This window comes from Ursus maritimus, unplaced genomic scaffold, assembly GCF_017311325.1.
Source record: "Ursus maritimus isolate PB19 unplaced genomic scaffold, ASM1731132v1 scaffold_30, whole genome shotgun sequence".
Taxonomy (NCBI): Eukaryota; Metazoa; Chordata; class Mammalia; order Carnivora; family Ursidae; genus Ursus; species Ursus maritimus.
The window spans coordinates 14,538,323-14,549,819 of NW_024425564.1; positions in this window are offsets into that span (position 1 = coordinate 14,538,323).

Sequence of the window (11,497 nt, forward strand, 5' to 3'; positions counted from 1 at the left end):
GTACGTGGGGTAGCTTGTGGCACGATCATTCACGGGAAATTTGGTGATCTGATTAAGTTTTCTCCCATGTAAAGTTACCCTTATTCTTTTGGAATTAATAAGCATCTCTGTGAATTTATGGATATCTCATCCCCCAACCATCTGTCACCTTGTGATTTTAGTATCTATTTTTGCCTGAATCAATTATTACCACAGCAATTCTTAAGCAGTGATTTTCTAATTCTATCATTTCTTCTACATTTATTAATTGGTATTCATCTGTAAGGGAAGAGCTCTCCATCCCCATCCTGGTCCCCTTTGCTTTTTAGTATCACCATGATCTGGTGGATTTTTTTAAATGAATATGTATTCCCTATATTATTTATTTTGATGCTCAAATTATTCTAGGTCTGGTCAATGAGAGCCCTTTTGAGCATGCTCCTATGTACTTGTGACATGCCACCATTATTTTTTGAGTACTTCCTTCCTTTATGGCATAACAAGATGTTCAAAGCTCAAGTCGTACCTTTATAGCTCTATTTCTAGAATCTGCCATTTCTCAAAGGAGCCTGGTTCCTTTTAGAGAAGAATGGTATTTAGAAATTAAAACAAGAGGGGCGCCTGGGTGGCACAGCGGTTAAGCGTCTGCCTTCAGCTCAGGGCGTGATCCCAGCATTGTGGGATCGAGCCCCATATCAGGCTCCTCCGCTATGAGCCTGCTTCTTCCTCTCCCACTCCCCCTGCTTGTGTTCCCTCTCTCGCTGGCTGTCTCTATCTCTGTCAAATAAATAAATAAAATCTTAAAAAAAAAAAAGAAATTAAAACAAGGGCAATAGGAGTGTTCTTTGTTACTGGGGTGTCATTGTTTCTAGCTCCTTCATGGACAAAACTAGGAAATATAATATTTTAAAAATCATGAGTTCATGCTTGTATATTTCTAATTCCAACCTAACACTGTAGGATTCTTTCTTCCCCTTCCCCCATTCCATACACATATCTCCCTCGCATTAATTATTTAACCATAAAAATTTAAAAACACAATAAAATGCTTGCTACAAGGTAAAATCCATGCTACTATGTGACTACCTATTCCAAACAATGGAGGAAAGTCAGAGTGTTCATGCCCAATTTTTAAAAATTCCATTCTATGCCATGAATCATCATTTTCTTAGTTTTTGGAATTGGACGAAGGGTATATTTATGTTTACATTCTTGGGAATGCTTTTCTACCTTCTAAATTAGAAGTGAATTTCAGGAGCTAGAAGAAGCTTATGATAGTAACAAGGCATGAAATTACAGAAGTGCAAAGCCCAAGTCACGCTCTTCTGACCAAATGTTGGCCTGCTCTTCCCAAGAGGGTAAGGTTCAGGAGAGAAATTTTCCATAGGGAAAAATACTGCAGGAGAGAGGGTATTAGTGGCTGATGAGGAGATGGGTGAAAACTTCACCTATTTTTAGGGATGTATTATTCCCTACTAAAGGTAAAAGTTGTATTTTTAAGTAGAAAATAAATCTGGCTTTTATGTAATGGTTCATAATAGGTTCTTAGTTTTTATGCTATATGCTCAAAAGCATTGATTTGGGGGGAGTGCAAAAGGGTCATAGGAACTGGCAAAATGGTGTTATACAGAAAGGACCATAGAGCTGGTAGAGTGGCCTTATACGGAAACATTCTCAGTGTAAATGAAGCCTGTGGGCATAGGGCGATGGACATTCTCATATACTTCTGGTTGGAATGTAAATTGTTCTAATCTTTATGAAAGGCAATTCAGCCCTACCCTTTGACTCTCAAGTGCATTCCTAAGAATATTGCCTCCCCCAAAATAGAATTATACACAAAACACTATCTTTGAAGTCATCCATGATGACATTATTTATTATATTTAAAACACTGAAAGAGAACCTAAGTATAAGCTGGTTGAATAGATATGGTACTTCTATAAAAAAGAATATTATGCTTCCATTAAGTCCCATGTAGAAGAATGTTTGACAACATGAGAAAAGATAAATGTGGTAATTAGGAGGAAAGGGACAGATTATGGAATAGTATATGCAATAAGATTCCAATTTTGACTAAAAAAAGATGCTCTATAAATATATAGATGAATGATAATACAGATAGACACACAGTTAGGAAAAGAGATAAGGTTGCTACACCAAATATTAACCACGGTTAGCTCTCGAGTAGAGATGGGAATTGTGGTTTGTGCTTTCCAAGAATTACCAGTTTTTCTAAAATAAATATGTATTTTCTTCTTAACCTGAAAAATGCAATTAAAGTAATAAGGGCCCTAATAAGGAGACCAGCCTAGTGGGTAAAGCATGGGCTTTGGAAACAGCTTAGGCTTGCATTTGAGATTTCCTTGCTGGGTGAACTCAGCAAGGTTGCTCCATCTTCCTGGGCCTAGGCTTTTTCGTCTCTTAAATGAAGATATCATTTACCTTGCAGGGTCATTCAGATATATGAAAGGAGATAAGAATGGCTGGTGCCTCAGAAGAACTTGATAAATGTCAGCCTTTATGGTTATCATTGCTAATATTATTGCTAATATCACCAAATCTCATAAAAAATAAAAGATTCCAATTGAAAATCTTAAAGCTTGAATTCTAAGGAGGAAAAATACTCCCAAGTATCTCCATTTTCTTAACTTCAGTGCAAGTTCAATTACTCTTACTGTACAGCAGGGCCTCACCAGCCTATGGATGCAAAATGAAGTCATGCTAACTTGAAATTTATTTTTCTTTCATTGGAATATACACCGTTAGAAAGGACATACAACTGTATGTACAGCTAAGAAATAACTGTAAACACCCATAAAGCTACTACCAAAACTGGAATATTGCCAGCGCCCCCAAATCCCATCCCTTTGCCCTCCCTTTAATTTAACCACCAATTTGAATTTTTTTATAATAATTTCTTTGATTTTCTTTGTAGTTTTACCATTTATTGTGCACACTAAATATACAGTTTTGTTTTGTCAGTTTGGGATTTGTTTATAAATGTATTTTGTGCCTTTTTTTTTCAGTTAAAATGGTCTTTGATTCATCATATTATTGGGGAGAGCTGTCTTTACCATTTTTCATTGTTGTGCAATATTTCATTCTATAAATATTATAAGTTATGCATGCACCCTACTAGTGAACATTTTTGGCTATTTTCAGCTTGGGACTTGTGTGACTATTACTGTGCATGCGTGATGCATGTTTTCAACGTATACACCAATATAGACTCTCGCCAGCACTCTAAGAATGTTCCTACCGTTCCGTGTCTTTAACAGTACTTTGATTTTTTCTGATCTAGTGGATGTACAATAATTTATTATTTTTTAACTTATATTGCATTTCTCTACTGAAGGATCAAGAACATTTTCATGTATCATTTGGCCTTTGTCTTTTATTAAGAACACATTTCTTCACTCATTTTTTATTAAATTTGCTATCATTTTTCTCAACATGTAGTTTTTCATATATTTTATTACTATTAATTAATTAAATTTATTTTTATTTTTTTATTATACATCAGTCACCATACACTAATTATTTTTAAATAATTTTTTAAAAATAAGCTAATACTGTGCTTGACAGAAGCGTATGAAGTCAGAGAAAGAAATAAAGGGCATCAAGGCCTGGAAACAGGGAGAAGGCCAATCTCACTCAATAACCATGTAACATTAGAGATGTACATGGACAATGAACAAAGATGTAACATCTATAGAGATGATGCTCGCAGGCATCCTGCTTCTGTTCCTAATTTCAAAAGGAAAGGTTTTGCCATTTCACCATTAAGATTAATATTTGCTCTAAAATCTTCATGAATTCTCATTTTCATATTAAGAAAGTTCCCTTTTACTTCTAGTTTTCAAAGAGTTCCTAAATCATGAATGGATGTTAAGTTTTATTAAGTGCTTTTATTTTTGTGTGTCATCTGAGATGATGGCATGGTTTTCTCCTTTAATCCATTAATGTGGTTAATTACATTATTGAATCTTCTAGTGTAAAATCAACCTTGAGTTTCCGGAATAACTCAACTTGGTTATTCCCTATTATCTTTTCATATATTACTGAATGAGATGTGTAAATATTTTGTTTTTAAGATTTTTCCATCTATGGTTCTCGAGTAAGATTAGCCCACAGTTGTTGTTGTTGTTTTTTTAAGTCCTTATGGGGTTTTTAGCCTTCTGTTATAATATATGCATTTAAGGTTACAAATTTATCTCTATTGTTTTAGGCACGTCTCTCAGGTTTTGAAATGTAATATTTTTGTCTCATTGAGCACAAAATATGTTCTTATTTCCATTCTTCTTTGACTCATGTGTTATCCAAAATGTGTTTCTTTCTCTAGAGAGGATCTCCCTGTCCCTCTGCCAAGTCCTGGGAGCAATTCTTAGAAATTCAGGACCTAACAAGTTTTCGGCTTGAGGCTCAGCTCAGGAAACTGCAAGACACAGAGCTGAGCCTGCAGGCACACTGCTCATAGACATTTTTAACATTACTGCTCAGTGCCAAGGCAACCTGCCCCACGGTCTCACAGGAGTAATTACGGGTTTGTATTTACTTCTGGTTCACTCTCGCCATTAGGGTATTTCCCTGTGGGGGATACCAGCTTAATGGAGGAAGGTGTAGTAGACCCCTCACCCTGGGTAGACCCCAAGCTGGACTACTGTAATTCTCATCCCATGAGGCCACCAAAATCCAAGCCCACATTTGGCAGAATTCCCAAAAGCCCTCAGGGCAAGAGGAACTTTTGTGTGCAAGGTCCCTCTTGTCTCTGGATTTGGATTTCCCTTGCAGTTTTGCCTATTTTGTCATGGCTTTGATACTTTAAAGATTTTTAAAAATATTTTATTCAGCATCCTTAGTTGTTCTCAGCAGTGGTGTTGATCTGAATTTCCCAGCTGCCATTATTGAAAATGGAAGCCCTCACATTCTTTTTTTTTTAATCAAGATAAAATTTGCTTACAGTGAAATGCACAGGTCTAAATTACTATACGGTTGTGTGGGTTTTAAGAAATGTGTATACCTAACTAAGCAACATCCCGATCAGGATATAGAACATTTCCATTATGCCCCCTTTCAGTCAATTACCCCAGAGACAACCATCCATCTAATTCCTTTTTTTAAAAGATTTATTTATTTATCTTAGAGGCAGGGCAGGGGGCAGGGCACAGGGCGCAGAGGGAGAGAAAATCCCAAGCAGACTCCCCGCTGAGCATGGAGCTGGATCCGGGGCTTGATCTCACAACTTTAAGATCATGACCTGACCGAAAATCAAGAGTCGGATGCTTAACCGACTAAGCCACCCAGGTGCCCCTATCCTTCTAATTTCAAACACTATAGTTTTCCTTCTCTTCCCTTTTCTTGAACTTCCTATTAATAATACCATAGTCTGTGCTGTTTTGTGTCTGGCTTCTTTCACTCGACGTATTTGTGAAAATCTTGTGTGTCGCTGCATACATCGGCAGTTCACCCTGTTCTATTACAAGGTAACATTTCGCTGTGGGAATAGACCACAGTTTATCCCCTCACCTACTGATTTACATTGTTTCCAGGTGTTTTTTGCTGTTAAAATATAGCTTCTATAAACATTCTTCTACAAATTTTTTGTAGACATGTTTTCATCTCTCTTGGGTAAATACTTAGGAGTACAAGTGCTAGGTCATTGGGTAGGTGCGTGTTTCGTTTTATAAGAAACCAAGAAATTTTTCAAAGTGTTGTACCATTTGTACTTCCACCAGCAATGCACTAGCAACACGTGAGAGTTCCTGTTGCTCTACGTCCTCGCTGACATTCAGTATTGTCAGTCATTTGAATTTTAGTCACTTGCCTGGATGTCAAATAGGATCTCACTGTATTTTCTAAAATCAACATTGTTCAGATAAAATTTGCATTAATAAGCTGCACTCATTTTAAGGGTACAATTTGATGTGGTTTTTTTATTCGATGTTTTTATAAATATATACATCTCCTCAATCAATATACACCATATTGCTGTCACTATCCCCCCAAATCCCTAATAATCTGTCACCATCGATAATGCCCACCCTTCTGCCTCAGATAGCTATGAGTTCTATTACTAGAGATTAGTTTTGCCTGGTCTAGAATGTCACATAATTAGAATCATACAATATAGACTCTTTTGTGTCTGGTTTCTTTCATTCAACATAATGTTTCTGAGATTTATTTATCTTCTTGTATATATTGGTAGTTTATTTTTTACTGAGTAGGATTGCATTGTATGACCAAACCAAAATTTGTTTTTCCGTTCATCTGTTGATGGGCTTTTGGGGTGTTTCCAGTTTGGGACTATTATGAATAAATCTGCTATAACCATTTAGACACAAGTTATTTTGTGGACATGTAAACATGTTTCCATTTCTCTTGGGTAAATTCCTTAGGAGTGGAATCACTGGGTTATGCAACAAGGGTATGTTTCACTTTTTAAGAAAATTGCCAAATGATTTTCCAAAACAGTTATACCATTTCATACTCTCATGAGCAATGCGTTAGAGCACCAGTTGTTTCTTGTCTTCCAATACTTAATATTGTCAGTCTTTTTTGCTTTTCAGTCATTCTAGCAGGAGTGTAGTGGCATCTCATTTGGGGGTTTTTGTGGGTTTTTTAAAAGATTTTATTTATTTATTTATTTGAGGAGAGAGAGAACAAGTTGGAGGGGGGCGCTGAGGGAGAGAGAGAAGCAAACTCCCCACTGAGCAGGGAGCCCAATGTGGGGCTTGATCCCCGGACCCTGAGATCATGACCTGAGCCGAAGGCAGACACTTAACCAACTGAGCTCAGGCACTGCTCATTGCAGTTATAATCTGCATCTCCCTGTGCATGTTTCATGCGTTTTTTGACTATTCATGTATCTCCTTCGTGAACTATTCTTTTATACCTTTTCCCCATTCTGTTTTGTGTTATTATTGAATTGCAATAATTCTTTATATATTCTGGATATAAGTCCAATGTAGATTTATGTATTGAAATATCTTCTCTCAGTCTATGACTTGTGTTTTTATTTTCCTAAAGATATCTTTTGAAGAGCACGTTTTTAAATTTTGATGTTTACATATATATATGTATTTACATATACATATATTTTTTAATAACTAGTGGTTTGAGTTCTCCCAAAAAATCGTTGCCCCAAAGTCATGAAGATACTCTTCTATGTTTTCTTGTAGAAGCTTTATACTTTTAGCTTTTACACCAAGGCCTGTGATCCATCTTGAATTAATTTCTGCCTGTGGTGTGAGGTAGAAGCCAAGGTTCATTGTTTCTCTTTTGTTTATTCAGTTTTTGACAAGAACATTTGTGACCTTCACATTAATTTTTAATGCCTTTTTTAAAAGGTCTCTGCGATTCTCCTTTGCAATGCCTCACTCTACCAACCAGTCACCTAGCAGCTCCCAGTGTATCCCCAACTTATGTCTGGAAATTCCTCAAAGAGTTGCTTAGTTTGTGTTACAAAGTATTCTGTCGGCTGCAGTCATCTTGTTGTGTCTGCAGGGTTCTACGCGTAGTGAAGGCCAAAGCTCGAGGGCCTCCTTGAAGAAGCCTGACTACTGCAACTGCTCATGGTGTCCACGGTGCAAACGCCAAAGTCTGTGCTGCAGGTGCTGTCCACAGGTGCTCCTTAAGCTGCCCGTCCTCAGGGGCCAGCAGAGCTGGGCAATACGGCCTCCTCTCCAACTCAGCGCTGCTGGGTCTTCTAGCCATTATGCCCAGAACCTCCCGTTTCTCACAGTTTGTTCCTCTTCGGGTCTTCAGCCCTCTCAGCATGAGGTTTCAAATGCAGCTTGATTGGCAAGACAGAAATAGATGTCATGGTAAACGCTCTGTGTCCTCTGCTATCTTCGGTTAAAGTCCGTGTCTCCCAAAAGCAGCTCAGTTCGACTCCCCAGCGGCAATTCTCCATTGTGCTAGATGACCATCTTACTCTCACCTGAAGGGGAAAAAAGTATCTTTTTTCTTTATGGAATGTTTTCTAAACACCTCCGTGTCCGCAGAAAGTTTTCACCAAACCTTTCCATACCTGAAAACCCAGTCAGGTGACCTTTACAGAAGAAACACAATGCTCCAAAGGTGAACCTTAGGAGAAAAGTGTTCAGTCCGTACTTGAAGCCTGGCTGATGGCTTTTATTCATGGATTCCATTCAAGTACAGTCCTAGTGTCCACTACATGGCAGGCCTGGCATCTGGCCCTGAGCGTGCAAGGTGAAAATCTCTATCTTATGATGGAAGTAGAGGCAGGAGTGCAAATAGACATGTAAATGGGCAAATATAATCCTGTGAGGTGTCTACTATGAGGAATAGACAAGGTGTCAAAAGGCACAGAGCAAATGGCAAAGCGCACCAAAGCGGCCTGGAGGGTTGGGCAGGTTAACAGGACTTATCTAAACTGAAGAGTAAATAGTAGCCCAGACATAGCAAAGGGCTAGAAGAGAACTCTAGGGCAAGGAAGTAAGATATATGTGTGTGAGTATATGATGAATATCTTTAGTGTTTTTACCATGAAACATAACAATGGCTTCCAGTTTGGTGTAAAAAAAAAAATTACCTTAAGGAGGTATCTTTCTCCTATTTTACTAGAATTTTTTTTTTAATCAGGGATTGAATTAGAATTTTGTTTATGCCACTTCAAATTTCACTTTAGAAGATTAAGAGAACTGCCTTCTCCAATAATTTAATAATACCTGGTACTGGCTAACGCAATTAAAAAATAAATAAATAAAGGGGCGCCTGGGTGGCTCAGTCATTAAGCATCTGCCTTCGGCTCAGGTCATGATCCCAGGGTCGTGGGATCGAGCCCAGCATTGGGCTCCCTGCTCAGCGGGAAGCCTGCTTCTCCCTCTCCCACTCCCCCTGCTGGTGTTCCCTCTCTCGCTGTGTCTCTCTCTGCCCAATAAACAAAAGAAAAGAAAAAAGAAAAGAAAAGAAAAGAAAAGAAAGGAAAGGAAAAGGGAAGAAAAGAAGAGAAGAGAAGAGAAGAGAAGAGAAGAGAAGAGAAGAGAAGAGAAAAGAAAAGAAAAGAAAAGAAAAGAAAAGAAAAGAAAAGAAAGAAAAGAAAAGAAAAATGCATTGAAAAGGAAAAGGCAAGAGTGTTTTCTGACACCAGTTCTCCAACACCAGCTCGGTGTCTTGTAATTCAGTTCAATTCTGACACCAACTAGCCAGGGTTAGTATCAGACACATCAGCTAAGCGCAAAGTCCTCCACAAGACTGCCCCCACACCATCCTCAAGTCTGAGGGGCCAGCTGTGCTCCTGACAAACTGGATACAAATCTGGGGGTTCTCATGACCCCCTCAGTTTTGATAATTCACTAGAACAAATCACAGAACTCACTGAAAGCACTCTACGCATAATTACAATTTTTTAGTAAGGTATACACAGAAGGGTCTACGGCCATACCACCCTGAACGTGCCCAATCTTGTCTGATCTCAGAAGCTAAGCAGGGTCGGGCCTGGTTAGTACTTGGATGGGATACACAGAAGGGACGGTCTGGGAGGGTACCAGATGCAGAAATGTGTGCCCTCTCCCATGGAGACAGGGCTCATTACTCTCTCTGCCCATCAGTATGTTCACCACCCAAGAAGCTCAACTGGGCCTTGGTGTCCAAAGATTTACTGGAGTTGCATTATGTAGGCATGATTGATTAGATCACTAACCATGTAATTGAATTCAATTTCCAATGTCCCTCTCACCCCCAGGTTGGTCTGAAGTTCTAATCATGTGGGTGATCTTTCTGATGACCAGCCACCTTTCTGAAGCCATGTAAGAACCCATCAGAGGCAACCTGATTGGCATAATAAAGACTCTCCTGTCACTCAGGAGATTCCAAGTGTTTTTGAAGTTCTGTGCCAGGAACTAGGGACAAAGTTCAGATATATTATTTTTATATTATATCAATAGAAAACCACTTAAAACCAATAAAAGAGTTCAAAAAAACCCAAATATGAAATAAATTAGTAAAAAGTCAAGGCATTTCTTTTTACCAATAAGACCAGTAAGGAAATAGAACAATCAGAAGACCTTATTACAATATCAAGAAAATGTATACAACTTACTAGAATAAACTTAATAAAAAATATGGCATAAATTCCAGAAGATACAGGGGAATGTCAAGAAAGAAAGAAACATGAGGTTAGGTTAAGGGAGAAGAATCACAAAACAGACAGAACAGATAATCATAGGGTTCACTTCTAGGATGGTGACTAAAGATGTCAGGGATTAACTGGACTCAAAATGTCCAACATACCTTGGGTTTGAATATGAGGAGGCAAGATGATGCCTGGAGGTTCAATAATATTTGTGGTTACTGAAGAGAGGGCTTATCTGAGTAACCCACTGAATATCTCATTCCCAAACTGTTTCTGGGGAAAGAGGACAGAGAAGATCGTTACGCTGCTCAAAGTAAACTGCCAACGCCTGTTGAAAATAATTAATCAGTGGGTTATTTAAAGAGAAAATTTAAGCCTAGATTTTATTGCTTGACCATGGTGTCATTTCCTGCAACATTATCATATGGTTTAAATTTATTTATATGTAGCTGATTTTAAAAGAAAACTCAAATTTGGTTAGAAAAGTTGGTATGGTAGATTTGCTTTATTTTTCTACCATCACCATCTAGTGGAGAAAACTTCAAACTTCAGGCAGAATGAGCTAGGGTTCAGGAATAAAACAGAGCCATTGTGTGCCAGGCACTATACTATACACTTTATTAAAGGTCATTTGCTTCTCATAGCAGATCATTTAGTGCCTCATGGAGGTTGGCATTGTTGTTCGTCCTTTAGACTTGGAAAGTAAGTCCGAGAAGTTGAGTATCTTGCCTAGGGTCACAATGTGGCCAACTCAAACCCAGATTCCTGAAGTCCACATCAAATGCCATTTTCACCTTACAGTACATTCCAAATACCTCAACTTTATTCATGGATATGACCATGAATACAAAATATACATACATATATAGAGAATTTTGTCTTTTCTTTATATTTTCCCTTTTTCTTATTATTTCTTATATATAATATATATATATAAGCAAAGCACATGTATTAAAAGAAAATACTGTATAGTTTTATATTCTAATTTTGACTCCATATTACATAAATACTTTCCCATTATAACAAATACTTTTGATTTACTCATATATATATATATTAGGTAACAATAAAGACAGATACAGAATTAAGTTTGTATGTGAATATACAGTGTAATCTTGAAATGCATTTTCTTTTTTTTTTTAAGATTTTATTTATTTATTTGACAGAGACAGCCAGCGAGAGAGGGAACACAAGCAGGGGGAGTGGGAGAGGAAGAAGCAGACTCCTAGCGGAGGAGCCTGATGTGGGGCTCGATCCCAGAACGCTGGGATCACTCCCTGAGCCAAAGGCAGACGCTTAATGACTGTGCCACCCAGGAGCCCCCGAAATGCATTTTAAAAGACTGGAAGAAGCTGCTAAAATATTAACAAGGCTGATCTCTGAGTAGATTTTCCATAATAACCTGTATTATTTACATATATA